We start from the raw sequence: 6,313 nt of genomic DNA on the forward strand, positions 1-6,313 counted from the left end.
GGAGGAAAGCCAGTGTGACACTAAGAAGCAGCTGGCTGTCTGTCCTTATGGCATAGTCGGTATCATTCTTTTCTCTTGGCTTCCGAACTGACTTCAGTTTCAGGCTGGCTCCTTACGCCAATGGTAATGATTATAAGTGGTGGTAAAGCATAGCATATATATGGCCAATATTAATAGAGAGGACTTAAATCTTATCATAGATTTGATCTACTATCAGTATTTCAGGATTTTAGACTGTGTCATCATCGTCTTTTCTCTCTTCTTTCCTTTCTTCTGTCCTTGGTTTATTTTCCTGAACAGAGAATGTAAAAACGTATTAATAGCCTTTATCTGTTTACTCATTTTTAATTCTATAATTAGCACATTTACGTAATTTAATATACTGACGGTGGAATTAAGCATTCACATACCTTCCTGTATTCACTTGGCCCCATCTGTTTCCTGGGGTCTTGGGCACTTGTTCAGTGGAGATCTCCATGACTCCGTGGAGTCACCTTATTCCCAAATAACACTTACTGTCTCGGGTTTCCCTGGCAGAAAGTTGGGTTTTACAGTACCTGATGAGGGGAGACCTGTGGCAGTATCTATATCAGGCTCGAGTCCACCAAATACTTGACAAGTCTGTCTTTCCCATGGGTTCTGCATTCAGATGAGCACTGAGTACTGCACATGAGATCTGTCTCTCCCAAAGATTCTTCACATGCAGTGAGTAACACAACCCAGAAATTCCGGGGAGTTAACTTGTGGGGAAAACGTGGACCACTGAGGAATAGGAGATGAGAGAGAGCTGATTCTGTAGTCTACTCCCCAGCCCACCTCCATCTGTTCCAAGGTGCAGATGTTCTATGTGGCCTGCCAGGACATGTCCCCAGCTATGCTTTCCCGGGAAGCTGTGCCAGCTCCTTACTGCCCCATGTTGTTTCTGCTTTCCTTACTTCCCTGCCTCATTTTCTGGCTTTTCTCCCTCCTGCAGCCATTGACTGCACTCTTCCCTTCAGTCAAACATTAAGAACCAAGCTTTCCCTTAGCCTCTTTGTTTTAGGAAACCTGGGTTTTGGCAGATATATTTTTATTTTAGAATAAATCCCACAGAGAATTATAAAATGTAGGAATTAAAAAAAATAATTCCCATTCTTTCTCTACTTTTCAAGATTTTTAATAGACACTTTCATGTATTTAAGGCAGATAATAATATGTATCTTTTTGCTTTGTAGAGTTTTTTTAAATAAATGGAATAATCTTATATGTATTTTCCTGAGATTTGATTTCTTCATAAAACTATGAATTTTGAACAGTGTTCTATCCCAGTATATAGTGTTCATTCTCATTCTTTTTATTTTTGTAAAAGATTTATTTATGTATTTTTAGAGAGAAAGAGCACACACACAAAGGAGCAGGGGGAGGGGCAGAGAGGGAGAGAGAGAATCTCAAGCAGACTCCCCACCCAGCATGGAGCCAGAGTTCAGCGCTTCATCATGATTTTTAATATTACGATTGCCTAACTTTTATTAATCTGTTTCCAAAAACATTTTTTAACTTTCATTATTCTTATGGCATAAACAATTGCATACTCCAAATATGGAAAATTTAAAAAACCCTTTCATACATGATAATGTTTTGCCATGAAAGTTTATAAATATTTTCTATGAATATATTTGCAAAGTTACTTTTTTTTCTTTCAAAAAATGGCTTACATTATGCCTATTGTTTTATAAGCTGCTTTCCTCATTTAACGGTGTAATGCAAACATTTCTTGAGTATATGTGTTCTTTTCATAAGTGTTGTAAGGGAGGGATGTTTCTGAATATTTGAATATCTTCAGTTGCCTTCATAGATGAATAATAACTTGGGACAAAAAGTTTTCTCTCAACTCTTTTTGCCAACTATTATTACAGGGGGGAATATGCTGTGCTAGTGATTCTTTATCTTTATAGTCATCATGTAAGATTTTTGTCTAGGTTATTTTGACTTTTATGGATAATAAATCTATAATGTAACTTTTCAAATCCTTTATTAGTTATTTTTACCTTTATGGATAATAAATCTATAATGTACTTTTCAAATCCTTTATTAGTTAAATTCTCTCTTTTATTTGACTATTTCTTTTCTTCTAGATACTCTTTTTGAGAGCTATTATAGTATAGTGACTAATAGCGGACCTTGATGTCTGATGGCCTTGGTTGTAATTCTCTCCCTATTAGCTTTGTGAGCTTAGGTTAGTTATTTTTCCCAGTTTCTGTATTTATAAATATGAGGATGGAGTATTGAGAGAATTAAGTGGGTAGAATGCATGTAAAGTGCTTTAAAAGATGCTTTGTGTTAACTATTGTTGCATATTTAAATTTTTCTTTTATCTTACCCACATATCCATCATTTAGTTATTTTTTCTTTTTCCATAGTATTTTGGGATATTTCAATCATGTCCACTATGTCACTGGTTTCACATCACACAGTGTTACTATCATCACATCTTCCAGTGTACATTTTAAATGTTACTGCATTTTTTAGCCTGAGAAGAATAATTCTTCCTTATCTGACCTATATCTTTGATTTGTGATTCTGCTGGTGTTTGGGCTTTCTCTTCTATTCTTAAAGTTCTAACTTCATGTCCTAATTAGAATACCAAATATACACATATTAAATTATTTTTTTCAAAGTCCTCTTTCTTCCGTTGGACCTTTCACTTGGTGTCACCTTTCTCAGGTGCCATTTCTTCTTTTTCCAGAAGTCCAGCTTCCTTTCTTTATTTTTGTTTTAGTTTTTGATTTATTCACTCTTGGTGTTTGCCTATAGATTGGGTATGTGTCTTGCTCTTTGGGTTCAGAGCCTGTTGACTTTAGTGATGGTTAAGTCTACTTCTCAGACTTGTGACTGTGTGACTCATTGGTCACTTTGAGAATTTGTTCTCAGTTTTTACCATCTGCAACTGTTAATCTAATGTCACTATCTAGGATATGATTTTCCTTTTCATTCTATTGCCTGCTATGTCATTTTGTAGTTTAAAAAACTACAATCCTCACTATATCCTGCTTTCACAAATCTCTACCTATACCGTAATGATTCACTTGTAAGAAGTATACTTTCTAGAAATAAATATGCCATTACTACTGTGACTGCACTCTATTTCCTATCCAGTTCCCTGGAGTTTTCAGGATTAGACTAGATGTAGAAAGGGAACTCCAAGTGGTGGGTTGGAAAGTGAAAGTAGGAAAAAGCCCTCTGCCTGATTTGAGAACCTATACCTACGGTGAGGGCAATATTGCTTCTGGAGAGTACACTTCTGATCCAGTGAGTTGTGATGAATTGGTTTCTTACCTAAGGTCCTACTATAGTACTTGATATATGGTAAGTACAAATGTACATCATTTCCTCTTTATGGTGGGCAGTGTCACTGACTTTCCATTTAGTGAGGATTCTTCCCAAATGCTTCCTAAATTCTGGCATTAAGTTTACTGTTAGTCTTAATTTCCAGGCTTATGTCATCTTTTCCTTTCCTTTAGATGGTGAATAATAAGATTTATTAGACACTTCCAGGCTTTTCATACTAAATTATGTATGTATGTTTTAACAATAATGCTTTGGTATCAGATAGGGAGTCAGGCTGGGGAAACAAGAGTTGTTAGTAGGTGACATTCATTTCTTTAACCCCAAGTGAACAAGATTTGAACATTAACTAGTAAGAGGATTTAAGAGAAGAGGAAAGATTGAAAAGATAGTTGGGTGGTACAGTGACAATGCTTAGCAGTCATTTATTTGTGATATCTGGGGAGACTGGTGAATAAGAAGAAGGGGCTGACAGTGGCTAACAGATTCTAACTTGCGCTATTGATTTAGTAACAGTTCAGGGAGAAGTAGGTTATAGGGCAGGAAATTTAAAATATTAGTTTTTGACATGTTAAGCATACAAAGTCCACTGAATGTCCATTTGGAGATATTCAGAATGTAGTTGTAACTGTGGATCTGTGGTTTAGGAGATCAGTCAGGACAGGGTTTGGAAGTTACCAGCATATGGAAGTAGGATTAGAGTGAATGAATGTTGTATGCAAGGAAGCAAACGATATGGAAATGCAGGAAACTATGGGCAGGGAGATCAGTTAGAATGTGCAGTGTTCCAGGAAAGAAATTATCACTGATTTCTCCAGAACAGTAACAAAGTAAATAGAGGGAAGGATCAAATTTCAGGAGGCTTACTTTGAATGTGCAATTAAGAACAAGGTAGGGAAGTTAACTGCCTAACTGGAAGAAATCTTCTGTTTGGGCTGTGGCAAGTGCAACAGAGCATAGAGCTTGAGGAAAGAACTGAAAATTTGGAATCTCCAACAGGAGAGAATAGGAAGCAAGGATAAAGACTTGGCTCAAATGAGACATTACAAGCCCCACTGAGGCCAGAAACCAGAAATTTGTAGGGGTCACAATTTTTACAACAAGTGATTTCCTTTCTATCTTTTGGTTGTTAAGAAGGAAAAAGGTAGACTTGTTGCCTTGATAAAAGTTTGGATATCTTCTAGACAGGCACTATGAAAGGACCAGGGACCATGAAATGGAAAAAACAATGAAAATATGACACGGTAGGGGTGCACGTTGTGTACAGAAGCAACTGAAACAATGTATGTTGGCGGTGGGGGGAGGTAGCTAACATTCTAGGAGAGGAAAGTTAGGTAAAGGGATCAGAGACCTAATTTGATTAAAGACTATGTGTCTTAGTTCTCACAAAAATTTGGAGGGGCCTAGAGTTGCAATGAATGGTAAAAATTAGATGTTTGTATTTAGATCTCATTCACTCAGTTTCTTTCTACCAAGGGCAATGCCAGATAATAGTGCAGACCACATATGAATGACACACGGCGGTTTTACTGTCTGAAGCAGAGAACAATAGGATAGTGGTATATTCTAGAATGGGATATTTCCATTTTTATCCATGTGGCCTGGGATCACCAAATAGATCTATGCATATTTCTTGGTTGCTGTTTGCCTAGGACCTGATAGAGCAATGTCCTAATTATCCTGTGTGCAGTAGCAGAAGCAGCTGTCATGAGAATGAACCCCAATAATAAATAAATCAGATGAGTGCCCGATGCTGTTTGAGAGCTGTAGAAAGAGTCTTCTACATGTATATTGTCTATCTTGACCATGCTATCTGAAACTTCCCTTGGATTACTCTCCCTGGATTCAGTATCTCAAAAATACAAACCTTATGATGGCAGTATATTCACAGATGGGAGTAACTTAGCAGCACCTCTACGCAGGCAGAAAAGAGTGACCAAGTCAAAGTGCTGGATGCTTGATTGGAGAATGAGGATCATGGTGGTTATAGAAAAACTTTAAGTTATTATTGCTATCATTTTTTAATATAGGCTAGTTTTTAAAAATTTCTGGTACCTTACAATTTAATAAAAGTAGATTACAAGAATGAGTCTGGCCACTTGTAATTCTGCTTCACTTTCAACTTTGCAGAAGTATAGTAACACATATATATGTAAATACATATAAATATATTTTATGTAAATATAATATTTATAAACTTTATTTTGATAGGTCAAATCATTTAATAAATGTAGTAAGTTAAACCAATTAACAACCTAAATATTTTTGTTGGAGTGGCAATCTGAGTGTGCTTCTATGACGGTCTGTTTCCAAAGATAACTGCCTGCTTTAAGTTCCTTTAGGGCAGGGATTTTGTTTTATTTATCATTTGGTACTCTGTGGTGAGTAAAGTGCCTTAAATACAATAGGTGATTGGGGTGCCTCGGTGGCTCAGTCATTAAGTGTCTGCCTTTAGCTCAGGCCATGATCCCGGGATCCTGGGAGGGAGCCCTGCATCCAGTTCCCTGCTTGCTGGGAAGCCTTCTTCTCTGTCTCCCACTCCTCTTGCTTGTGTTCCTTCTCTTGCTCTGTCAAGTAAATAAATAAAATATTAAAAAAAAACTATTTACATATAGGGAGAGTAGGTGATCAATGACTTTTATTTCATGAATAGGAGAGAGTGAAAAATATAAACTAAAAAGAAAATTAGCTTAAAATGTAAATTCTAGGGGCACCTGGATGACTCAGTTGGTTTAGCTTCCGATTCTTGATTTTTGGCTCAGGTCATAATCTCAAGGTTGTGAGATCAAGCCCCATGGCTGGGTTTGCCCTTAGCAGGGTGTCTGTGTTTCTCTTTCTCCCTCTCCCTGCTCCCACTGCTCTCTCTCTCAAGTAAGTCTTTGAAAAAAATGTAAATTCTAGGGGAAATTTTACTTTGATAGAAAGAAGAATCCTGCTTATTACCCAGGGCCCTATCATGCAGTCTTGAAGAAAATAAAAACTGTGAATT

The sequence above is a fragment of the Neovison vison genome, chromosome 1 (genome assembly GCF_020171115.1).
Source record: "Neovison vison isolate M4711 chromosome 1, ASM_NN_V1, whole genome shotgun sequence".
Classification (NCBI taxonomy): Eukaryota; Metazoa; Chordata; class Mammalia; order Carnivora; family Mustelidae; genus Neogale; species Neogale vison.